The sequence below is a fragment of the Vulpes vulpes genome, chromosome 5, assembly GCF_048418805.1.
Source record: "Vulpes vulpes isolate BD-2025 chromosome 5, VulVul3, whole genome shotgun sequence".
NCBI lineage: Eukaryota > Metazoa > Chordata > Mammalia > Carnivora > Canidae > Vulpes > Vulpes vulpes.
This window is the reverse complement of record NC_132784.1, coordinates 57,439,559-57,466,713: the sequence shown is the minus strand read 5'-3', so window position 1 is coordinate 57,466,713 and position 27,155 is coordinate 57,439,559.

Here is a 27,155-nt window from a genome sequence, read left to right as displayed (position 1 = left end):
CCTTACCCTTTCCTTCACCCTCCCTTTTTCATACAAATTATGCCTTCATGCAGTGTGCCCACCATCACAGTTCTGATTACTGCTTTATGCAGTTGTCTTTTAAATCCAATAAGGAAGGAACAGTGCTACAAGAGAAGCCACACAGACCCCAGCGGTGGAGGAGATGTACACACTGGGGGTGACAAGTCAGGTCATACACAGCCAGGCTCACACGTGGGGCAGCGACCAGACAGGTCAGATAACAGTAGTTCTCTGGGAATGAGGTTTTAAGAGGGCTCCCCTCTGTGCTGTTTCCCACCCCGACTGCAGGCTGTAGAGCTGGCAGGAGGCTGGGGATAGGGTCCATTACAGTGGTTTTCCCCGAATCCATGCCTCCTGTTCCTGCAAACTTTTGCTTCATTCCCAGTTCTCAAAAAACATTCTGACACCTTTTGGTAGCTTTCTCATTGCTCTTACAGATGAAATGAGTTTGGAGGTGATTATGCTGCCATTTTCACTGACGTTAGAGGTCTATGTGGGTTTGGGGTGGCTGACCCCACTGCCCTGGCTCCAGGAGGGAGCACTGGACCCAGCCTGGGCTGTGGATGTTGAGAGGTTGGTTCAGAGGTGGGCCACAGGCCACATGGCATGGCCCAGGCAAAGCCAGCCCACCCCGGCTTCTTCAGAACTTTTGGGAAACAGACACACTTTCTCCTTAAGTTGCTAAGATGATGATTGTGAGCCCCCCGGAATGGGAGGGCACTGCCCACGGAGGAGACCACACAGGGGAAGCCAGAACCCTACGTGCAGAGGGACCATGTCCTGAGGACCCTGAGCCCTTGACCTAGCAGTGCCTGGGTTTCTGGTCACCTGGAGGTCTTGTCCTTCCTTGGTGAGTGGCAGTGTGCAGTACTGCCTGTCTGTGACTTAACTTCTGAGCTGTGTGCTTTGCTGGGACTCAGCCCACCAAAGAGAAATGGTCAGGCCATCTTGCAGGCCCTGAAACTGGTCTGGGTCAGATTCAATCTGGTGAGTTCAGCCTGAGTGGGTGCATTTCTCATGCTAACCTCCCATGCTCCCAGGTTCATGCTAAAGCAGATTCAGTGAGAATGATTATGTATCAACGTCTGCAACTGTTATTTATCACTTCCATTGCAAATGACAAAAACATTAGCATTTCCATTTACTAATCTTCCTATGGTCTGGGACTTTGGGCACCGATTACCGGAAAGACAAATGCTTTTCTTAACTTCAGATGTCCACGCACATGAGGCCCAGCTCAAATGCCAGAACCACGTTCTAAGTAAACCTTATAGTGAGAATAATAGACCTGCAGCCTTGTGCTTTAAGTGTACGGAGAATTTTCACTGTGGCGAGACGTAGCCCGGGTGGAAATTATGACTTAAATAATTCCTCATAATGTGGTGCAGCACATATCGCTTTAGATTATCCTATTAATCTTTCCTCCCTAATGCTTCCTTTGTTTATACATCTTCTTGTTGGGTTGTTACCTTTACAACGTAACCATGCTGTGTGGCCTCTCGTATAAAGCAGCTGAAAGACTCTAATTTTAGAATAAATGGCTAAGAGAATGGATTCTGTGTTCACTTACTTTTAAGTAAACTCTGATTATCCGGACTGACTACACCACCACCATCCTTGTGAATGGAGCTCTTTTGTGTAACATTTATGATACCTCATGCGGAGTAAGGTCATGCTTTAGTGTAACCGGATACCCTTGTGTTAAAGTGCCCAAATTAACCAATTCCTGAAAGCTACACCAGGAACAATTTTCAGATGGCTTGTTGGGCATGAAGAGGGTGCACACAAATCACTCGTGAGTAGGAAGTGTGTGTTTTAGGCCTCACTGCAAATTTACCACCATCTTCATGGAGGCTTCTGACTGTGCAAACAAGGTACATTCCTGGTGTTTTACAGGTACAGTGAGTCTGCAATTCATATTCAGTGGATGCTATGAGAGACTGCCAGATGCCGTCTTCACTTGGAAAATCGAGGCTACATATGCCAGAATAACTCTCTGGGTGACTCTCATGACATTCTCATAGATTCCTTTCAAATCTTTCATATATAAATTGTTAATTTGAGAAAATTCAGGACAGTTGGATTTTTTCGTTTTTTTATTTTAAAGTAAAATGAGGGTGCTGGCCTGTGAGTCTGATTAGAGCAAAAGAATTTCATGGATTGCTCCCTGGGGCACCTCTGTGTCCTGGGTCTGGGGAGTGGGTGTCCTGGGGGCAGTGAGGCCAGGTTCCCACAAGCAAAGCCCATTCTTGGAAGAACTGTGTGCTCCCTTGAGAGACCTCTCAGTGGAAGTCCCTCCACGGCTGCTACCCTGCCCGCTGTCTTCTTCCCAGGGAGCATACATGCACCTGCTCCTGCTAAGGCAAGAAGGTAAGGGGTTTAGGGTAAGAAGAGGCACTGCAAGTCGGGTGTTTCCACAACTGAGAGCCCCTCTGAGATGTTCTCAGCATAAATATTTAATCTGCTTCATCCACCCTGCCATGAATATTCATTTCCATTCAGGGAGCAACACTGAGTTATTGGAATGTCTCTCTGACACTTGATCCCTGGCCTCAGGGGCTGATGCTCACTGCCTGGCCCGTCAGAGGCTGAGGCATCATGGGTGGTCTCTGGGCACCCAGCTCATCTGTCAAGCACTGGGCATGGGACAAATGAGGGTGGAAGCCACAGTGGACAGCTCTGGGTGGACGGCCAGTCCACTTCAGGAGCTGCCTTTCTAAGTCACTGGCTGGTTTTCTTCTGTTAAGATTTTATTTATCTGAGTAAGAGAGAGAAAGAGAGAGAGAGAGAGTGAGCAAGGGCAGGGCAAGGGGCAGAGGGAGAAGCAGACTCCCTGCTGAGCAGGGAGCCCAGCGGAAGACTTGATTCCAGGACCCCAGGATTACGACCTGAGCTGAAGGTGGATGCTCCACCGACAGCCCCCCAGACGCCCGTTTTCTTCTGTTTTAAAGGAAATGTGAGTCCATCGCCAGCCCTAGCAGCCTGTCCTGGTTCTGCTCTTTACAAACCAGCTGGGGCACATCGCCCCTGCCCCACCACGGTCCCCATGGCCCCCAAAGCCCCCACAGCCCCCATGGACTCCTTGGCCTGCCGTACTGGAAACTGAGGGAGGGCCCAGTGTGTCCACTGGCACAGATGTGCACTGTGAGAGGGAACGAGAAGCCTTTGAGCACGTGCATGCCATCGGGTTGGACGTGTACTGTAGGGTGGCACGCTTCATCTCCGGGCCCCACATGCTTCCGAGTAGGGAGGAAGAGCCGTGCCATGAGAAGTTCAGAATCCTTTTCTGGAAAACCTCGGTGCTTCCTTCTGGTTCCATGAATGCGTCTTCTAGAGAAGACTGTCGCCATTCCTCACATGTACATCACTCCTGTTGATTTTTTGTTATTTAGATGATTATTCTTAGTCTTGCTGAAGAATAGGATGATTTGGTTGGCAGCAGAAAGTAGAATCGTTTTGTTTCTCACCGCGGGATGAGTAAAATTGACAACCTCCTCCATTCCTGCTAGGTCATAATTAGAAATTAGAGCTGCATCAGACTGTTCGCTACAGCTGTAAACTCTGGCAGAAGAAGTGACAAACACCTCAAAACTCTGTCAGTGACTGAATTCACCATATTTTTTTTAAAATGGTCTCGGCTTACTTTTGTCTCCTGTCAGAGAAACATGAACAGAATTTGTGGATTTTTAGATAGTTCTTGAAGTATTTAAAAATTGCCCTCTTTTTAACGGGGAAAAATATTAATCTCAACTTGTTGGAATCTTTCCATTTTTGGGTTTAGACATACTTGGTTTTTTTTTTTTTATCCTCAAAGCCAAATTTTTTTTTTAAATAAAATTATCATGATGGGCATAAAGGGCACAGGTGAGAGTTTGATGTTGGTAATCACGTGTGCTGTATCCGAGCGTGTAACCACAGCAAACTGGGTCTGCTCACATAAATACACGTATGTGGCTGGTTGGCACTATTGCCAAAAACATTCTGACTGTGTATGCAATTTGTCAAAACAATTCTGAGGCTTGCATGAATATTTGGATCATGAATATTCGGATGTTTCCATAAGCTTTTGTTGTCTGATACATGGCATTTGGGTGGAAGTTTAGTTCATTGTGAGTTTTTAAATTATAGGTTTAGCAAAAATTTTACATTATTTTTCACTAGGAATTATGTGATTAGATGCGGGGCTTTATACAACATGATACATTTTAAGCAGTTATTTGAAAACTCTCTGCATTCAGTCAAAATAGCCTTTTGGGTACTGATTTAGACAATTGTGAGGAACGCTAAACGTCACTCACTGGCTCGTGTTTAGAAGCAGCTTTAGGGAGGCAATGAGAGGCACGTGTTCACGGTTGGCACCAGCCTTCAAGGTCACACTCGGGTGCACTTTGCCTTGACCACATGGGTCATGAGAGGGCTCCGCTGGGCATGAAAGAACCTCCCTGCTGCTGGGTCCCTATGACCAGCCTCTGTCATTGCTGGGCCAGTGCAAACTTGGGGGTTTCCCCCTGAGGAAGCTCCAGGTTATTTTCTCTGAGGGGTTATCACTTGGGTGCCTGTCACAAAGTAGGAGGCGTGCCTGCAGGTGGTGTGATGCTTTCCAAGAGCCGAGTGCACTGGGGGCCCATGGCCATGACCCTCCTCTGCAGCCCCATTGTGGGTCAGGCCTGGATCAGGGGCATGACGGTCCAGGGGCACGACGTCCAGGGGCCCTGCTCTCCCTAGAACGCGCCTGAATGGAGATGATTCCTGCCCCCAAGAAACTAACGGCTGACTGCGGCAGGTCAGATGAGGGCGAATGACTCAAGGACAGACCTCCCGGAGGCCGGCCCTGTGGCTACGGCTCATCTTGCAGACCACCTTCTCCGTCCTAGGGAGCTGCTCCCAGGTTCTGGGCTGTGGGAGCCCTGGGCTGGCAGGAGGGGCTGTGTTGGGAGGGAACTTGCGACACTGGCCTAATGCCGGGGACGCTGCTGGAGGATGCTGGCCTCACGTGGCCTCATGTGGAGGCCTGGGTCCCCCTGGCTGGTCACTGGGTGTGAGGAAGGCCTGGGGAGTGAAGGTGGGTGTGAGATCTCCTCGGTGCTAGGGGGACGGGGCTTCCAGTTCCCTGAAGTCCCTGGAGACAGCGGGGCATTCCGTGGTCATGCAATCGCCTCTGAAAGCCCACACTGTCCCTTGGGGTCAGCAGGCAGGACCCAGAGTCCCGGGCCCAAACTGTGCTGTGTCTCAGAGCAGAGTTTGGCTGCAGAGAGTGTAGACCTGGGAAGGGGCCCCCTGCCCCAAAGCTGTGAGTGGGGATGGAGTCTGGACTCCTACCCCAGGAAGGAAGACCTGTTCCGCAGCTGCCCAGCACAGCCCCACTACCACCCTGACCTTGGGGGCAGAAGGCGCTCCCCACATGAGGCCTTGGGTGCCTGGGGGTCAGGCATGGCCTCCCGCCACCAGACAGCCGTTGCTTTGGGTAAGATACGGCATTTAGTCATTTGTCACGATGATACACATCCTGATGACATGGGAGGGCCGGCCTCTGAACACTGCCAACAGCCCCACTGGGGCCTGGCGCCCAAGCGAGCGGCGGCCCACCCACCCGGAGCAGGGAAGGCGACACCTGACGGGGGAACCTCGCTCGCACATGATTGATCTGCTCGTAACAAAGCTAATAATTACCCAGCTCTTCATTTCCATCAGTCTTTGTAACATGAAATTTCCCTCAGTGTGAGTGGCCAGGGCCGGCGGGGGTAGATTGGCGCACAGAGCCGCTAAGCGGCAGGTGCTGCGTGCTCCCCGCCTTCCCCCTGCAGGTATTTCCTGGAGACAAACAGCCACACATGCGCTCCGTTGCAAATAATCTGGTTTCATTTTGATGTATTTTTAAAATCCACTCACTTTTAGGAAATCTTAATGTTTGAAATTACTTTTTTATCCTCATTTGCACACGTGTTTTCCCACATGCATTTCAGTGTCATGGTTTTATTTCAGGAGACCTAAGTGTATGTCAGCGTTAGAGCGTTTGCCTGAGCGGTGGCCGCAGCGGGTCCCTGGCCAGGGTTCATCTCCACCTTCTTCCTCTTGCTCCTGCTGTCTCAATAGAGCTACCGTGTCACAGACAATCTGGAACCCTACACCTTGTCAAGACGGAAAGGCCTTTAGTGCACTGGACTAACACAAATATCTTTTAATTCATATATTTGAAAGGGATTTTATTTCTAAAAGAAAAGCTGAGAAAGGAACTCTTGGTCTTGCTGCTGGGATTTGGTGATGTGTGGTGAGGCTTGGTGGGGTTTGGTGTAATTTGGCGGGTTTGATGGGGTTTGGCGGGGTCTGGTGGAGTTTGATAGGGTTTGGTAGGCTTTTGTTGGGTTCTGGTAGAATTTGGTGAGGTCTGGTGGAATTTGGGGGGTTTGATGGGGTTTGGTGGAATTTGGTGGCATTTGGTGGGGCTTAGTGAGGTTTAGTGAGATTTGGGAGTGTTCAGTGGAATTTGGTGGGCTTGATGGGGATCAGGTGGGATTTGGTGAGGTTTGGTGGGACTTGATGGGGTTTGGTGGGTTTAGTGAGGTTCAGCAGGGCTTGGAGTTTGGTGGGGTTTGGTGAGGTTTAGTGGGGTTTGATGGAGTTTGGTAGACACATGTGGACTCATACAGTCACACACTGACAACTCTCACACACTGACACACCCACACTACATTCACCTTCCCCCTTCCCCAGACTAGCAGGAGCCACCAGTGTTTCCTCCCAGCCCCTGACAATTAAAGTCTCCTGAAGTGCTTGTTAAACATCAAAGTGCAGCTTCCAGGGTCTCTGAACCCGCAAGTCTAGACAAGGCCCAGGCACACACCTTGATAAAATAACCCAGGTAACATGGCTCTTCCGGCTGGGGCTGGCCTGACAATGCCAGGAGGTCCTCTGGTCCCTGTGGCTGGTGTGCACACAGAGATGCTGGCAAGGCTCTCTCCAGCTGCTTCTCGCTCAGGTCATCGGCTGAGTTTGCACGTTTTGCTGTAGGATTTGTTCCCATGCCTGCATCCTTTGGTGCACTACCTGCCAAGCTAGGGCTGGGTCCTTAGACATCGTTGAGTGGCTGAGTGACTGCCTCAGAAGGAATGGGGCCATTAAGAGGTTATTTCAACCCTTCTTGTGTCTTCACCCTCAGTACCCGAGTACCGGGAGTTCTGCTGTTTTATAAGAACTCCCCACTCCAGCCTGTCATGTGTGGTCCTGGCAGCCCTGTGTGACCCCTGAGGGGCTCCTGGCTGCCTTCTCCCTGGGCTTCTCTTGTCCTCTTGGCCATGCATCTCCTCAGTTTGGAAACCTCCCACACCCATCAGGGGCCTGGAGACTGAAGCAGGAGCCCCCAGAAACCTTCCCCATGACTCACCTGCTTCTGTGAGCTGGGTCCACTCTTCATCTTTGTGCTGCGCACCTTGAATAGAATGTCTCTCTTTCAGAGAATATGGATTTGACTTTCAGAACTCGGTAGAGGCACCACCTGCCCTGGGCGGCCCGACACCCTGGACCTACCTCTGTGCACCGTCTTCCTTGGCTTCCGAGCTGGTGACAAGGTTCCCCACAGCCCGCCTCAGCTTTAGTGTTTGTGTTTTATTCTCAGACCCCTGTCGTGACAATGAGGCATCTCTTAAGATCTTGAAAATCAAGAGAACAACATTGGCTTTTGAATTTAAATGTGTACATTGATTCATAATTGATCATCAGATCTAAGATTTATAAAGACAGCTTAAAGAAACAGGATGGCTCCCAAGTGACAAAACTGAGCTGTAAGCAGATTGAAGGCATTCGCTTCGTTTAGGAAAGACTGTCTATTTAAGGGGGGTTGGTCAGCTTAGAAAATGAGGAAGGAAGTAGTGGCGCTGCTGTGGACAGGCGTTCTGTCTCCCTTCACAGCATACTCGCCGCCTGGGGGTCCTTGGCACCTCTGAGCCACACTGCCCGTGGGGCGACCCCAGGGTGATGGCTCCTGCCAAGTGTGCTTGTGCTCTATAGCTGTCTCTCCATGCACCTTGCAGCTTCCCCATTGTCATTATGGGACTTTATCAGATGACTCATCCATCTGATCGACCACCTAGGACATGTCATCTATTACTAAAATGGCCTGAACTCCCCATTTTGTTCTGGCTTCACATTTGGCTCCATTCTCTTGTGGGGTCTGGGTCCCGTTTCAGTGGCTCTTCCCCTTGGCACTCAGTAATGGAACTTAAGTCTGGATTTTCATCTGTGGTGGATAGCAGGGAGTCATCCTCCTACTTCCACCGAAATGCTCCTGCTTCCATCAAGTAGAAGTAACGATGCCTTCCTTCGAGCCAGCTCTGGCCTCCTCTGGCTGTGGCTGGCCTTAAAACAGACATGGCACAAAGCTCCTGGCACTGCTGGGTGCACTGGGGTCAGCCTGCACCAGGGAAGTTCACGAAAGTCTGTGGAGTGAGCCCCAGCCCCACCTGATGCCTTGGGGCCCATGGAGCCATGGAGGCTCAGGGCCTGCTCACCAGACGGGGGTCCCAGTGGGAAGGGTGAGTGAGATAGGAACTGGGTCTTAAAGAAAGCGATAACCTTGGCAAATGGAGAGGAAAGATAGATGACTAACCTGTGCAGAGACACAGTTGCAGAGCTGAGCAGAAGAGGGAGGAGGTGGAGGACACTCTGAAGAGTGGTTTGAATATGAACAGACATGGAAATGCACTTGGTCGACAAATAAGGAAGCTTCCTGCATGGAGTCAGTTCTTCCTGGATGTGGTGGGCTTCTTTCATGATCATGAAAACCGAGCCAAAGCTTCACACTGGAAGTATTGACGCTCATCTCTCGTTATGCCTTCCAGTTATTGGGCAATCCCCAGGCAACAAAGGGCCCTTTCAGATGAAAAGAAACAGCGACTGATGTCAGATGATGAGCATCTCCTCCTCAGGCCCTCTCTGACTTACATGTCCAGACTGGAATGACAAACAGAAAAAATCCCAAGTAGGTATAAAGTAAGAGTTACATATTGAAGCGAAATAAAGCCTGGGTCCGGAGTAGCAATTCCAATATGTTTATAGGACATCAAACACCTGCAGGGCACATTGGCTTCTGAGGGTGTTCCTTAGATGGATAAGGCATGTTTTCATGGAGTCCTTCAGTTTGGGGATGTTTTTTAAAGATTTTATTTATTTATTTATGAGAGATACACAGAGAGGCAGAGACACAGGCAGAGGGAGATGCAGGTTCCCTGCGGGGAGCTCGATGTGGGACTCGATCCCAGGACCCCAGGATCACGCCCAGAGCCGAAGACAGACACTCAACCACTGAGCCACTCAGGCATCCCAGTTTGGGGATGATTATCCATGTTTGTACAGGAAGAAAAAGTCTCACAAAGCCCTCTTGTTTGGATGTTCTTCCGTTACTTGAAATTCATCATGTCCAATGGCTGGAGCAGGTCCCTGTCCTGAGGCTGCTTCTCTTGGCTGAGCGAGGCTGAGGGCAGGTGCCTACACACCAAGCAGGGCAAGCCTGTGTCTCATGGACAGTCGACTCCTGAAAGTGTTACGTGGACATGGGGTATATTGTGGAATGAGCTGGGAGTGCACTGCACACCTGTGTCTACCCCTCAGGTTGAAGGTAATAGGCTTTATAATTTTTTCATTATTATTGGTATTACAGAACCAATCAATACTAATTTTGAATCTCAGTCAATACACTAAATGCCAAAACAGAGCTCTTCTTACAGCAAATGGTCACTAGAAATCTGGCAGACGCATGTAGAGAGACAATACTCCTGACTTTGGGGAATATCCCAGCAAGCAAACTAAGTGAAAGTCTGGTTTGACAAAGGCGCAGAGGGCACGTGTTTATTTAACCCAGATTAGGCACCAGCTGCATGCCTGGTGCTGTACTGTTAGTGAATATTACTTGGGCCAGACTCTGTGTTGGGTGGGAAACTACAGTTTCAATGTAGGGAACGTGAACTTTGGCCTTGGAAGGGATTGCTAGACCTTGCCAACGGTGAAAGGCACCCATGGAGTGGGCTCTCCAGGGCTGTCAGCCTCGCCACACAAGCTCCACTGGGAGAACGCACACGGCCTTTGTGCTGAATCCTTGTCCCAAAGACAACTTGATACGAGAGCGAGCTCAGTTCTTTGGGTTCCGAGTGCCAGCAGCCATGCATTCTCTCCAGAGCTTGACAGATAAGCAGAAAATGCGCGCTGTGGCTTTTTCCTATGTGGGACATTCATGAGGGTTTTGTAAGCCCACAGGCAGCCAGGCAGCCAGTGAGGCAGGGACACAGGGAGCACGCCCTTGGCCGTGAGCTCCTGGAAAGGACGAGAAAGTTCAGTAAATGCTCACCGCCCTTGGGGAAAACTTTACTGCAGACCCATCAAACCCAACCTGTCTGGAAGCCCGACTTGACCCTATTCACGGGCCTTCCCTCTGACCTTACCTGCGACTGGTAGGAACCGATTCTGAAGGCTCTAAAATAACCTTGGTACATTGTTCCAATCGTTAACGGTGTGTCCCGGGGGTCTGTATCCTGTCATTGTGGAGGCGCGCCCCCCCACGCAGGCCCCGGGGCCCCCAAGTGTCACCTGCGGGGCTGACCTGGGGAGTGGTGCTGAGTCCTGGGGCCACCGGCTGGGGTGGCGCTGACAAGGCCATGCTGCTGCTGACGCTTGGGACCTCAGCATCACTTGGCTCACCAGCCGGCCCTGCAGCTAGAGAACCTTTCAGCAACAGAGGCCGCTGTTCCCCAGCTGGCCCTTCAGCGCGAGGTGCAGAAACTCTGGGCATCGGGGAAGCTGCAGCTTGGATGCACCTGCCCTCCCAAAGGGGTGGGCCTGCTGCTGCCTATCCCTTGACCCCCCATCCTTGGGGATGCCACGAACCAGCCACTTGCTGTGTTCATGGGTGACAGGCTACTTTGGACGGTCAGACACACATCTGTGTTTGTGCTGAGCTCTTTTACACTTTGGTGGTGGAGCCGACACCTCTGACACCATCCAACAGACACAGTAATTATCCAGGAAGCAGACAGCAGCAAACCCTGCCTCCCACTTTCTCTTCATGGGTGGGGGACATGATGGCTGCGTGGCCTTCCCTCCTTCTTTCCCTTGGAGTGTGCAGCTTGCGGCTCTGCGCGCACCCTTCTGGGCTCAGGCCGTGGCAGGGAAACAACTGGTTGTTCCAGTGAATCGACCTCTCGCGCGGAGGTACCTATGTCATTGCCAGAAGAACCCACTATCCCCCAGAGTCTCGCCGGTGTCGTTTGTGTGGGGCTGGAACACTGGTTTAGGTCCCCCGAGCTGTCTCAGGCGGTGGGCGCTGCGTCGGTGCCGACCAGGCTCTTTCCCTCAGGTGCCCAGCTGTGAGGTGAGCCACATGTCAGGTCGCAAAGCCCTGAGGCCTGGCCGCCGGCTCGGAGCCCCGGACACACAGCCTGTGCGGCCTGCCTGGTGCCCACCACCAGCCCTGGAGCCTGCTGTCCCCTCGGCATCGTGGACTCAGGCCTCCTCCTGCGCTCACAGCCTCCGTCCTCTCCAGCCACTCCACTGTCAGCGAGCGACCTGAGGCAGGAAAGAGGAGAGTTTGCACAAGGGCCGTGGCCACAGCGGTGAGCAGGCCCACGTCGGGGCTGAGCAGAGACAAGCGGCTCGTCAGGCGAAAAGTGGGAAGGGAAAGCGTGGGCGTCTCTGCGTTTCTACTCTTCAATTTTCCACAAATATGGTAGAATTTCATACAATTTTGTGCTTTGAAACATGTAATTTCTGTCTAAGATATTATGCAAATAGAGACTTCTGTGGCAGCTGACAAGTTTCACGGTCCCCCTCCTCCCCAGGCCCCCTCCCTGCCTTGTCTTGATCCCTCTGGGTGTCCCTGCGGCCTTCTCTTCTGTCCTCGGCCCCGCCCCTCCTCCGGGTCCATGTCCCGTCCCGCCTGCTCCTGGCCTCCAACGCCTGCCACCTGGTGTCCCCCGGCTGCTGGGGCCACGAGGGGAAGCTGGGGAGCAGCCTCACCGGGCTGTGTCTCCTACTAATCACCCTGTTACTGATGGGGAAGCAGCAGGCTCCAGGTTAGACTCTGAACCACCAGGTGATCATGATCCCACGCAGCTACTGCAGCCGTATCCCAGGCGCCCACACCACGGGCCTCAATCATCCTGCCACTTCCTAGTGGGGCCACATGCGTGTGTCCATCATGGCACATGGTTGCATGGCCCACTGGTGCACTGGTGGAGGGTGGGCCCGTGAAGCCTCTTGCTCAGCAAGGACTGTCCGCAGCGTGGCCGGGAGGAGCTCCAGGGCTCAGGGCAGGGGTCTCGCCTGGGTCAGACCAACAGGCCATCCCAGCTGCTCTGTGAAGGCGACCAGAGCAGGCCTGTCACTGGTTCCCGGGCTCTGGCCTCCTGCCGCAGGGTGCACCGAGGGTGGCTGCCAAGTCACTGGCCTCTCTTCCCAGCTCTTCATTCTGCTCCCAGCACTGCTCTCTATCATCCCTCTGGGCCCTTGAGTCCTCTTGTCTCCTCTGGAAGCCAAGCCACTTCCTGAGCATCCTCGTAGAAGCCCAGGGACTCTGCAGGTGCCTTGGGGTGTCTCTGAAACTGCATGAAGGGAGGGCCCGAGCTTTACCCAAAGCAACTATGTGCCTCCTGCCAAGTCCATCTACATGTTGCCCTTTTGCCGTGTGACTCCCGTGTCTCCTGTAGCAGCTTCCACCGCATTAGTACCAATGTGCTGCTTCACATCTGTAGCTGACGTGTTTGATGTGGGAAGCCCAGGCCCCAGGGAGGGTGTCCGCTGGGCTGGTACCTCCTGGCTGCTACAGGGCAGGGCTGCTCCTGGCTCCTGTGGGCACCTCCCGTGCTCACCTCGCATCTCCTCCATCCTCACAGCCGGCAATGGCGGGTTGCTTCACATACGGCATCTCTGACAGTCCCTCCTTCCTTCTTCTTCAGTCTGAAGGACCCTCACTGCCGGGTAGGCCCCCACCCACCCTGGAATCCAGGAGAACCCCCTCAGTACCAGGTCTTCTGGTGGACATGCTTAATTCTGTCCACAGCCCCAGTCTCCTGGCTACTCGCAGGTTCAGGGATGATGGTGTGAGCATCACTGGGGACCAACGTTCTGCACGTTTGCTCAGAACAGTCAGGCTTTTTGTGTTGTGCCAGACAGAGCTCACTCTTCCCTGGCTGCCCCTCAGGGCGTGGCTGGCAGGGGTGGAGGAATGGAGCAATGGTACATCACCAAATTGCCGTTAAAATCTTGACACCTTACACACATTTTTAAAATGAAAGTCACACTCCACAGGGACATATTATAAATTTTACTACAGTAACAATGGGGTCCCTGAGATTGAGGAGTTTGAGTTCCCCTAACTGGCGGTGGTAAGGATCTGGTTCTACTAGAGTTGCTTCTGATGCCAAAACCTGTGGTCTGCACAGTAGTCATTTAGGAAGACTTGCACTTGAGCAGGGTTAAAGCTGGTGCCCAGGATGAGTGTGAGGGTAGTGTGCCTGTGGTGACCTCCCAGAGGCACCGGTGCTCCTCTGCTTTCCCAGCTGGCTGCTGCTTCATGTTGTGTTGAAGGGAATGTGCCCACCATTCAGCCCTCACTGAGCAGTCCTTTCCAATGTCCTGGAAGCTGAGTTTTAAACTCTAGTAAACTATTTTAAGTGAAGGAGGATACTGGCTGACACTTCTGAATTCCAGGGGCTTGCTTGGGCCTCCACAGGCAAGAGAAGAGCTCATTCATCGCCTCCTGCACATATACAAGCAAAGGCATCAGACCCTCTTTGCAGATGAGAAAACTGGCTAAAGGGGGTGAGTGACTTGCTCACACTCATTGGTGACAGAGCAGAATCGATGGCCCCAGAGCCAGGCTCTGACGCCATCGATGACGCCTCTGCTGTTCCCTTGTTGAGGGGTTTTGCTTACCCCCTGAATAGGTGCTAACCTTCGCTGGGAGGATTGCCAGGAACATGTACACAATCTCTTCCCAACATGAGCAAACATCATTTGTCCTAAAAAAAATATTTCCAGTAGCCACTCCTTTTGTAAGGATACCTCATGAAAACAGTGATGGTTGATAACCTAGACTACCCACAGCTTTGGAACCATGAAAATGAAAATCTCATGAGTCCCCCAAATGCCCTTCCTGCAACAACTAAAATATTTTCTTTCACACAGTCTTCCTGGGCATGGCTAGCAAGGTGACGGTTTCTCCATTCTGTGCCTCTGTCCGTCCTTCATGCAGAACACTGCTGACAATCACGGTCCAAGTGGGCTGCAGAATGAGGATGGTAGGAGGATGGTAGGAGTGAAGGTGGACAAAGAGAGGTGAGGGGTTAGGTGGTTAATGCATCATATGTGTGGCTCCAAATAACTGGAATTTGGTTAGATATATTTATACTCCCAAGTTATTGTCGTGGACATCTATTACTCTTCCACCAAATGCACAGCCATTTTGAAGCAAAAATAACCTTCTAAGTTAATATTGGTCTTTCCGAAAGTAAATAGATCTACTAGTAATAGTTTATAATGATGTCACAGTTTTTTTTTTTTTTAAGCATATAATGAGTCATCAGTCTTGATTTTCCATGTGCAGACTAGAGAAAAAAAGAGTGGAAGCATTAACTCCAAATGCACAATTTGAGTGAATTACAAAAACTATTGATTTGTTGAATTTGTTTTGCATAAAATATCCACCACAAGCTCTGTTCTGTGAGACACCCATGAGTGAGACAGGCCAGTGACTTCATGCTGGGCCAGCACACTGGCCCCTGGTCAAGACAACGTCACAGGGCATAGAAGGCCACCTGGCCCATGGTAAGCTCTATCCCCGTCATCATGCCCCTGGAACACAGAAGCTGACTTTGTACTCAAACTAGTCTTTTATTGGGAAAAAGTCCCTACTTAGGGGCAGGAGCATTTCAGGGAGATCTGTTTGTTCTCAGCACTATGGGTTCTTGTTTTGAGTTGAACAAAATACAAGCTCTCTTTAACCTTGCATGTGGTTGTCGGCCTTTCACAACTACTGGCCTTGCTGCTCATCAGATGGGAAGGTGTGCATGAAACAGTTTGCAGAGCATGGTTTTTGAGGATTGGGTTGATTCATGGCACAAAGAAGAAGACAATTAATTGCTTCTCATTCTTCCTTCTGAGCCACTTCTGAGCCTTCTTAGCCACTCCTGCTAATTCTAGTGAGGCTATAATTTTTTTCTGTGCCGCGCTGCACGTAACAGGTGTCTTTAGACTTGCAGCATACTCCCTGCCTGTTAACAGCCATCCACAATGTGCAGAGGCACGCATGCTCGACACCAGCACGCTCGGTGTGATGGTAGGAGAAGCTGGTGCACGCACGTCTAAGGGCGAGGTAGATGGGCAGGAGACATCAGCACAGAGGTCCTGGGCTCAGCAGTGGGGGTGGCAAGGGACCGTTACCACCATGAGAAGCCCTACATGGAGAAAAGCGATCCCTAAAGGATTTGCATGAGGCATACACATGGTTGTTAATGAAAGCACAGCTCCTGTGACCATGAGGGATGCAAAGCAAAATGGAGCAAAACCCTGTTTTGGGAGAGCCTATTGTCCACCTGTCATTTCTTTAGTGGGTGACTTACTGCAGCTTCATCAGACTGCTGCCCTCCAGATGCTTCACCAAAGTTGGGAAGCCCAGAGTTCCCAAAAACCATCGTGTAGGATAGGGCCATCCTGCAGTGACTCCTTTTACCTGTTGTGTCTTCCCAATTATCACCACACTGGTGGCGTCCGATCCTCCAGGCCGTGGGGCTACGTTGCTGTTTTTCAAAAGTCCTACCCATTCCAGCAGATGTGGTTGGGAAAACCCAAGCTTTACCAAACACCAAGCTTTCACTGAGTTCCTGGAGTATTTCTGGTCTGGAGTAAACACTAGTGATGCTCAGAGCTGAAGCTCTTCAAGAAACTGAAGCTACTGGAGACTTTGAAATTGTGCCACATGATGAAAGCAGGCCACGTTGGCACAAATACTTCACGGTGAGCCCTGTAACTTGTGACCTCAGAGGACATGCTCCTGTTGGTGCACTTGATTCACCACAACGACCCAGGAGGTGAATGACAAATGCCAGTGATGTTTGGCGGAGTGTTTCTGGTTATGTTCTAGTTCTTGATTTTTCCAACATGAAATAATACTCAGACTACAGCAAAATACTACTTTTGGAATCTGAAATCACTTTAGAATAGTGTTTTTTAAATCATTTTATTATAATTTATGCTCTTTATAATCACTTTATAATTGTATTTCAGAACTTAATCTCTTATCTTTGAATTTTTTAGAATTACTTGCTTTCCTTCAGACTCTAGTGCTTCCCTGCATTAGGGCGTTGACTCCAGAGGCCAAGGGGCATTGTCTTTGAGCTAGGCACTGCTGCACTTGGAGCTGGTAAAAGTATGAACTTATCTAGCTTTTATTTTCAATAAAAAAAAAACTGTATGCAAACCAAAACTGTATCAAACATTAAGCAGAAGGTAGACAATTCTTAATAGTCAAATATTAAAAAGTAAGTATCTATGTTAAATTTAGTTCTATCTTACAAAAAAGACTTAATCATGTATTTCAACCTTTATCAACTTTAATTTGACATTTCTTTCTTTAACTCACTGCAAATTTTAAACCTAGTCAAAACTCTGCTTTGTGTTTTATAGAAGTACACAGTTGTTAGGTTTCATTATGTTAAAATCTTTACGACTCATCCACCAAATGGAATTTTATAATAAAAGTCTATAACACAGTTATTTAATCAATTATAGCTTAATGATCACGGTTTTAATTTGCAAACTACAAAAAAAAATTGCTCTATTTTGCAAACTTTTAATTTTAAGATAATTGTGCAGTTGTAAAAAATACTACAGAGAAATTCCATGTGCCCTGCACTCAGTTACCCCCAAGGAAGCATCTCGTGCAATTTCAGAGCAGCATCACAACCTGGAATGGTCACTGATGCAATCCACTGGTTCTAGCCAGCTCCCACCCGTTCTGCACTTGTGTGTGTGCATGTGTGTTCAGTCCCATGTAATTTTACCAGGTGTGAGTCGCCAGCACCACGATCGAGAGCAGGATGTTCCCATCCAGAGGACCCTTTCCACTGAAGGTGAGCCCCCCCCACCAGGGCTCCTTGCACAATACCTGCCTCTAATCTTTTCTGCATCTTTACAATCTTTTCATTTCAAAATGGTAGATATGGGGAATCATACCGTATGACTGCTTTGAGATCAGCTTCTTCCTTGCAGGATGATTCCCTTAAGAACCACCTATAATGTGTGCATCCAGAGCAGTTCTGGTTTCTGTGAGGCAGGATTCCATGGTCTGGATGGGCCACCATCAATTTAACCGTCGATCTTTTGAGGGTCATTTGAGTTACTTCCAGTTTTTGGCTTAGAAATGAAGCTGCTATGAACACTCACTTGTTTTTTTTTGTTTTTTGTTTGTAATTTTTTATTTATTTATGATAGTCACAGAGAGAGAGAGAGAGAGAGAGAGAGAGAGAGAGAGGCAGAGACATAGGCAGAGAGAGAAGCAGGCCCCATGCAGGGAGCCCGATGTGGGATTCGATCCTGGGTCTCCAGGATCATGCCCTGGGGCAAAGGCAGGCGCTAAACCACTGCGCCACCCAGGGATCCCTGAACACTCACTTGTGTACAGATCTTTGTGTGCATGGAAGTTGATCATTTCTCTGGGGGTAAATGCCCAGAAGGGCCACTGCAGAGTCACAGGGGAAGTCCAGTTTTAGAGTTTTGAGAAATTGCCAGAATCACATTCCCACTAGCAATATTTGAGTGATCCAATTTCTTTGTATCCTCACCAGTATTGACGTTGTCACTGGTTTTGTTATTTGTGTTAGCCTCCCTACCGGGTCCTCAGTGAGGTCTCCTTGCTGGCTGGCAATGCTGAGCATCTTCTCATGCACTTGTTTGCTACCTGTATGTCCTCTTCAGCGAAATGCCTTCTTCTGTGTTTTGCTCATTTTCTAATTGGTCATTGGTTTCTTCACTATTATGTTTTGAGAGTTCTTTAAATATTCTGAGCACTGACATTTATCAGATACATGGTCTGCAAATCTTTCCTCTGGGTCTATGGCTTGTCTGGTCGCCCTCTTCATCAAGTCTTTCACAAGCAAGAGTTTAAAGTTGATAATGCACAGGTTATCAATTTCTCCTTTGCTGGAAAGGGTTTTGATGTTAGGTCAAAGGACCCTTTGCCTAGCCAGAGATCCAGAAGATTTTCTCCCATTTTTAAAAGTGTCTTATAATTTTACATCTTATATATGTCTGTCATCAGTTTTGAGTTAATTTTTGCATAAAGTGTGAGGTATAGATTGAGGGTCACTTGCTTTTGTTCATGGTGTTCAATTGTTTTCACCTAGTTTGTGCCTCTGTGAACAATCATTTGATATGTTTGTATAGAAGCTCACCTGGGTTCTGTGTTCCCTTCCAGGAATCTATGTTCTTCTGCCACAGTGCAGGGTGAGGTCGACCTTGGGGAGAGTGTCTCTACTGCTCTCTTCTTCCTCTTCTTTCTCAAAATTGTTTTATCTATTCTAAGTTCTATCCCTTTCCATATGCATTTTATTTTATTTTAAAAATATTTTATTTATTTATTCATGAGAGATACAGAGCGAAAGAGAGAGAGGCAGAGACAGAAGCAGAGGCAGAAGCAGGCTCCATGCCGGGAGCCTAATGTGGGACTTGATCCTGGGTCTTCAGGATCACAACCTGGGCAGCACTAAACTACTGAGCCACCCGGGCTGCCCTCCGTATGCATTTTAGAATATACTTAAGACATAGGTCTTATCTGCATCTAAGAAGACCTTGCAGGGATTTTAATATGAATTACCTTAAATTAAAAAAAAAAGAATTACCTTAAATCTAAGATCAATATCAGGGCAATTGACATCTTTACTATGTTGGCTTTTTCAACCCATGCATCAGTCTATTTATTAGGTCTATTTATATATCAACATGCTATGTATATTAGGATGCAGATACTTTGCATATTTTGTTAGATTTAAGACCATGAATTTTATTTCCTTTAGAGCAATGGGATTATATTTTTAATTTCAGTGTCCATGTGTTAATTTCTTGTATACTGAGATACAGTTGATTTTGAGTGCTCATCTTGTTTCTGTACCTTGTGAGCTTGCTGAACTCACTTGTTATTTGTTGGAATTTTCTCACAGAGTCTGAAATTTTCTTATGTAACCAATCGTGTCTCACAAATAAAGACAGGTTTAATTATTTTTTCCCCCATTTGTATGTCTTTGTTCTTTTTTCTTGCCTTATTGCAATAGCAAGGACTTCCAATGTAATGTTGGGTAAGGAGGCGCAGCAGCTGACATGCTTGCCTTGTTCTCAGTCTGTGAGGGAAAGCATTCAGTCTTTCACTGTTAGGTATGATGTGAGCTGCAGGTATTTTTCTAGATGCTCTTTATCAACTTGAGAAAGTACCCTCTATTCCCCATGATGAATATTTTTAACATAAATGCATGTTAAGTTTTGTGAAATTCTTTGTCAAATGATGTGAGATATCCTTTTTTTTTCTTTAGATGTTGATATGGTAAATTCCTTTGGTGAATTTTCAAATACCAAACAAGCCTAGAATATCTGGAATAAATTCCACTTGATCATGGTGTCTGGTTATTTTAATTTTGGAATCCATTTGTTAATATTATGAAGAGGATTTTAAGTCTAACTTCATGAGGTATATTAGCCTATATTGTTCCTTTTTAGTATAATTTTGTCTGATGAACTTTGGCTCATAAAATGTGTTTGGAAATATTCCCTCCTATTTTCCTCAAGAGGTGGTTACAATCAGTGTTAATACTTTTTAAAACATTTGGTAGAATTCTCCAGTGAAATTATCTGAGTTTTGAAATTTTCAGGAGAGCTTTTAAATTACAAATTCAAGGGATCCCTGGGTGGCGCAGCGGTTTGGCGCCTGCCTTTGGCCCAGGGCGCGATCCTGGAGACCCGGGATCGAATCCCACATCAGGCTCCCGGTGCATGGAGCCTGCTTCTCCCTCTGCCTGTGTCTCTGCCTCTCTCTCTCTCTCTGTGACTATCATAAATAAATAAAAAAATTTAAATTACAAATTCAATATCTGTCATGATTATAAAACTTTTCAGATTATATCTTCCATCTTGGTTGCTTTTTGGTGCATTTTGGGCTTTAAGAAATTAGTCCATTTATTCTAAGTTGTTGAATTTTTTAACATAAATTTGCTGATAATATTTTCTTATCATTTTATTGGTTGTGGGACTTGTAGTGATATCATTGTTTAACTCTGGACTTTGGTGATTTGTCCCCTCCCTTTCTAACATTGCTAATTTTTAAAGAGGACATTCATTTTTTATTTATTTGAAGAATGAGTTCTTTTATTTCATTGATTTCCTGTATGGCTTTCTTATTTTCAATTTTGTTTATTTCTGCACTTTTATTTATTCTTTGCTTTCTTCTTGTTTTATTTTGCTTTTCTCTTTCTAGTTCTTGAGTTTGGAGCTCAGATTATTGATTTGAGATCTCTCCTTTTTTCTGATATGAGATTTTGGTGCCATAAATTTACCTCTCAGCACCACTTTGGCTGCAAACTACATATTTTGACATATGCTCTTATTTTCATTTGGTTGTTTGGAAAGTCCATGTTTAGGAAGTTGTTTCTTCACAGTGGATTCATCCTTATATCACAATGTAATATCCCACTTTGTTACTAGCAAATTATTTGCTCAGAAGTCTACTGTATATAATATTAATATAGCCAGTCCTATTTTTAAAAAATGATATTTGCATGGCATATCTTTTTTTCATTATTTTACTTTAAAATTACCTATGCAGTATTTGAAATGAGTTTCTTTTAAACAGACTATGGTTGGACTATGTTTTTTTCTTTTAATCTGTTCTGTTAATCCTTGTCTTTTAATTGGTATATCTAGACCATTAGCATTATAGTAAATATTGATATGGATATTTCTTCTCAAATTAAGATTTTTTGCTGTTGTGTATAATTACTTCAGGGACAATAGCTCCTTATCTTGTATGTGGCTAACTTTTAATTTGTCTTTAATGACTACAAGTCATATTTTGACATTGTATGTTCTAGGGCCTACCTCCCCATATGCTTTCTTTTGTAACTAACATTCTCAGCTCTTAAAAGGAAAGTGGAAGCTAGATTTCTTCAGGGAAGACCGAGTTTCTTTTATGAACTTAGTTTCCCTGTGTTTTTTGTAGATTCTCAGCCATAGAAAAACCTCACCATCCATTCCTTAGACCAATTTCTTCTTAAAAGATAAAATGAAACAGTATTTTTTTTAGTGGTCTTGATAAAGACCCTCCCCATCGACTCTGAGATGAAGGAACAAGTAGTCCCCACTCCCTTTACCTGGAAGTATGGTTGTTAGAAAGTTCTAACAAAATCCTTTCCAAACAGTCAGTTGCCAGATCCTTTTATAACCTCCACTTGGGTAAGAGACACATGAGCCATATAACCAAGTCTCAGAAGTTTCCTTTGAAAATTTCTGTCTAGTGGTCTCGTATCTCTCATATCCTGGTGTTTCTGTGAAATTTTCCAGCTAGGGTCTTGGAACATTGAACTTCTTTTCAGGACACTCTAAAATGTTTTCCCAGCCTCTCTTCTTACTTTAGGCAGTAATCTTATCCAGCTCTGGAGTTTTAATCAAATTTACATCTTTATTCTCAAATGCTGAACTTTAAAAAAACTGCTTAACTGGACATCTTTAAATTGAGCTTATCCTCTGCTTCTCAAACAGCCATGCACTCACACATGCACACACGTGCACACAGTCATATTTACTGCATACACATACACATATGTGCACATGCACAGACATACATGGACATACTTACCAAATCTGCTTCTCCTCTGGTTTTTCTATAGGGATGAATGGCCCCTCCATTCACTGTGGGGTCAAAGCCAGAAGCCCATGGTCCTTGGGTCACCTCCATCTGTTACTCCCCACTTGGAACTGATGTGTACATTCCACTACTAAATCTCTTCCAGTCTTGTCCTTTCTGCCTCATTTCCTTTTCCTCAGCACTGTTATTTTTTACTTAGTTACTAAGCCATAAGATTATTTACAACTAGTTTTTTTGGCTTTAATTCTCTTATGTATGGCTATCAGGCTCATCTTTTGAAAAAGCTAATCTTACAATTTTTTTCTCCATACCTTAAAATCAACTATAGTACTGATAATTATACATATGTTGTACCACAGATTTTCTACATTTCAATTCTAGTTATTTCACCAATTTCATCTTTATAGGATATTTTATTCCATAGAACTTTTGAAAATTCTCCAAACTACCCTTTTCTTATGCCTTCATTCTTTTGTCCTTGTTTTTAACATGTTCTTACTTCCATGAATGGCTGTCATGTCACCCAAACTTCAATGTCTCAAGTTGAATCAACCACCCCTTCCTTTTAGCCTGCATGATGTCACTCCATTCCATTAGGGATCTATCACATGACATAATTCATTGACTTATATTATTGTCTCCACTGCAAAGCTGTTAGCTCCTCCACAGTGAGAAGAGCGTGGTTTCACTATTGAAGAACTAAATTATTTCTCAATAAATGTGTTCAGCTTATGAATGGCTGGAAGGAAAAAGATGATAATATCAAAAGGAAAAGTCCAAAAGGATTGGACTTGAACAACTGTGAAGCCAAGTTCTTAAAAAATTAGATTATAAAACCTAAATGACAGCATGCAATTTATTCCACAAATGTTTGTATTTATAATGGGGACACACATTTATCTCATTTGTAAAATATCTAAAATGGGTCAATTGCATGCCTCAGGGCAGCCTAGAAGGCACCTGACTCTGGAATCCTGAAGTAAGAATGTGTACCCCAGGAAGCTCAGACACAACCCCAGTCCTCAGACTGACAGCGGTGCTCACTGCAATGACAGTAACACCAGGAGCATGTTTGTGTGCATCATCTTACCAAGTCCATACAACAGTCCCAAGTCCCAATGGGTGGGCATTATCATTATGTCCAGCTGCATAAATTGAGGCTTGGAAAACTAAGATATCTTGCTAATGGTGAAGTAAGTTTGTAAGTTACACAACTGGATTCCAATCCATGTCAGTCTGATTCTATAAGTGAATTTTTTTCATGTTACTAGCATGATCCTTTGAAGAATTAAGCCATGCATCTTTTGGAGAAATGCCTTTTCTTCCTTCCATGTGGCTCCACAGCACTGAGACTGAGCATAAATGTGAACATTTGTTATTCTGGGGGAAAGATGGTGTAGGCCACAAGATCACAGCTTAGCTTTGGATTTCAAAGTAGACTTTGAAATTCCATTGCAAAGTCAAAGGTTGGAAGTAGGGCTTTTAAGAGGTAAAAATGAGTTTAACAAGACTCTCAGAATGTTTGTAAGCCTTGAGGGCACACTTAGGAGTAGGCAGGAAGAATTAAGGATGGTATATAAAAGCTGAATGAGAGGTGAGAGGAAAATGTGCTGGCTGTCCTCGTGTTGTGCTTCAACTTGGCACATTCCAAGGTGAGCAGATGGGTTTGCAGAAACTTCAGAATACCAGGGCCAGTGCTTTGCTTACCAGGGCATATCCTGGGAGACTGAGCCACCAAGGGAAGGATCTCATTCCAGCTGGTGGTGCCCAATGGTGGGCTCACAAGTCCTGCACATTCCAGAATGATGTTGAATAAATATCTCAGGGTTTCCACCTCTAATGATATGGTGGAAATATTAACAAGGCTGTGGGGTCAAATGACTTGTGGTTGACTTAAGGAGGCCACACGACTCACTGTGGAGGCAATGCAAGGTCCATGGTCATCAGCAACCAGTGTCAGCAAAAGAACAGGTGGGACCAGCTTACCTAGTAGAGAGCCCAGGCAGGGCATCCAGGCAGGAACCTGGAGGGATAAGCTACACTGGAGGGGATGCATTGCCAGCTGGCCAGGGTCTCTAGTGCTGGGGATGAGGCACCAGGCCCGGAGGCAGTAGGATGAGAAGGTGTCTGGGAAAGGGGGAGGGAAGAAAGGAGAGTCCTCAAAAGGGAGACGGACTCCGGGAGGCTGCTATAGGAAGACACTCCTTCTGTGGCCAAGGTCAAGAGCTCTCCACTTTCATTGAGAATAGGGACTCAAAGTCAAGATGTGATAGATCATAGAGAAAATAATGAAAGTTACTTTTTATTTTTCCACATAGCAGATTTGTAACAAGGAGATGCAACTATTTTTCCTGGTTAAATTATAAATAAACACACTAAACTAGTATGTTTAGTTAGCTATATAAACTAACATGTGGTCAGCGGATCATGGGAGACGGGGCTAAGCCGTGACTCAGGGAGCTGCTTAATACCATCATGGGGTGTCCCAAGACCAGTGGAGGGGACCTTGGGTATGCGCTGGCAGTGGCCATTTGGGAGAGGACCAGGGAGTTACAAAGGGTGGGATGAGGAGACGATGGTGAGGGAAGAGGAGGTTACACTGGTGCACTGCCTCCGTTTGCAAACTTCCATGTTGAGGAAAATAAGAAAGAAATTAAAAACAAAGCACTCTGGCAGCAGAAAGATCTGGTGATAAAGCCCACGACTAACCTTGCGGGGAGCTCTGCACTTGTCACTTGGGGCCTGTTTATTTATTGTTATTATTTTTTAAAGACTTAATCTTTTCAAGTAATCCCTACGCCTAATATGTGGCCTGAACTCACAACCCCAAGATCAAGAGCCTCATGCTCTCGCAACTGAGCCAACTGGGTGTCTCAGGGCCCATTTACTCTTCCTGCATTTATTTCTAACAGGCTTTGCCACCAAGTTTACTTGTCTGGAGGAGCCTAAGAAGGAGGGAACCAATGTAGCCAGGACAGTGTCAGCACCTGGACCACATGCAGAGAATACTCATAGCCTCCCTAACCCCACTCTGCATGCCCCACAAAAAAAGAAAGAAAAATTAAAGCTGGCAGACAAAATTCTAAACTGTAAAGTCTAGACTCACTGATATCATCAATTGATAACGGCACAATGAAATTACGGTTGGGAGCATCCTTTTTCAGAAGGCAAGGAAGCATTTACCTCATTTTAGAAATATTTCCACAAAGCACCTTTGGGAGGAAAACCCATAAAGGAAGAGGTTCAAGTTATCCAGAGTTTATATCCTCAAACTCGTCCTGCTACAAATCTGAGAGCTGTGAATGCACTTGTGTGGGCTCACCTGTGTCCTGTGTACACATGCGGGTCCACCTGTCGGGACTGCTCTGTGACCACGAGTGAGCGAGTGTCATCTGTGCTGAAGTGCTTAATGATGGGCTCGGAGGATCATCCACACAGCATGTGCACATGCCTGGGCCTCTGGGTGGTCACAGCCATGGGGCACTCTGCTGTGAGCCACCACCCCCACCTGGCCTCTGCTGCCCTGGGCAACACACTTCTTGTGAGATTTGGACAAGGACAAAGACTCTGTGACAAAGGGCAAACCCCACAGTGTGGGAACAGCACACACAACTGCTCACAGCTCCTGGTGGTGCCAACAAAGGAGGAACCAGAGCAGGAAGCTGGCTTCTTGGCCAGCCAGAGACTGAGAGAAAAATCCCCCAGGAGCCTGAGAAGCAAAGGACACGACTCATTTTGTTCAATCCAGTTGCGAGAGGTAAGGGTATTATCTTCCTTGGGGTTCCTCCCACCTCCCAACAAGTGTAGATGCTAGCTTACAATGAAAAGAAATGAAGATGATGTGATTTTATTTAAAATGCATTTGTTGCCAGGAAAATCCATATTTATCATTATTACAAAACCAACTAGAAATGAGAAGGTGGTGCTAGGGTCCAGGGCAGTGGATGCAATTTCTTTGAGCTCCTATTTCTTTCCCAATGGGAGACCTTGACCAGGAATTAGAAGGTGTGTTGATTGAATGTATGTTGGGACCAAGAGGAGGTGAGTTGGCAATGTCACCAACCAACTGTCAAAACGCTGGTGAGTGAGAAACACATCTCGGGTCCTTGCTTAGTTTTTCAAAACCATTTTTTAAAAGGTTTTATTTATTTATTCATGATAGACATAGAGAGAGAGAGAGAGAGAGAGGCAGAGACACAGGCAGAGGGAGAAGCAGGGAGCCTGAGGTGGGACTCGATCCCGGGACTCTAGCATTGCTCCAGCCACCCAGGGATCCTCTTCAAAACCATTTGTACCCTATTTTGGGTCTTAGTTGATGATGCACAGTTGATACACTTGAGTCCAACCCATGGGGTGTCTGTGCTGCATGTACCCGGTACCTGGGAGCACCTGTGCTGGACTCTGGGTGGCCTTGGGGCAGGAAGCTTCTCAGGGTGCCCCTCCCAAGCTGTGGCAACGCTGACCCTGTGGATCTCCCTAACATATCTGATGAGAGGGTCCAACATGAGCCAACCATTATTATTAACATTATTTAAAAACGGGGTTTCTCCGCCAGGGAGGTGCCCCATGCTCACCCAGCTCCAACTGTGACACTACTTACAAGGATTATAATGAATTGTGATTGCCATCTCTCCATCCCCAAGCTGGCCTGAGGACATACGTGGGTATGGAGGGGGGAGGGGCAGGCCTTCCAGCAGGCAGGTTGGGGCTCTTCCCCCATGACCACTGGCCAGGCTTCTACATGTGGACACCCACCCTACGCTGGTGAAGAGGTGGGGCCAAATCCAGCCGTGTGGTGGCCAGGCTGTGGCAATGGGGTAGCTCTCGGCAGGCCCGGGGTGGTGCTGAGAGTGTGAGAGCACCACCCCTGCAGTGTTTCTGTTCTCTGCTTCCATTGGTGTGGGGGGGTGGGGGTGGGGACACCCCACGGCTTTCCTGGAGCTGCAGGGCTGATGTTCCTGGACTGGAGGGGCACCCTGCCTGCAGCCCTCCTTCCTCAGCACCCTCTTCCTCAACCCTCTACCCACAGCCCCACCAACAGCCCTCCTCCTGCAGCCTTATCCTCAGTCCTCACCTGCAGCCCTGCCCAGAGCCCCTTCCCTCCCACAGCCCTCCTCCCACAGCCCTGCTCATAGCCCTCCTCCTGCAGCCCTGCTCACAGCCCTCCTCCCTCAGCCCTATCCTCAGTCCTCCTCCTGCAGCCCTGACCAGTGCCCCTCCCCTGACCACAGCCCTCCTCCCGCAGCCC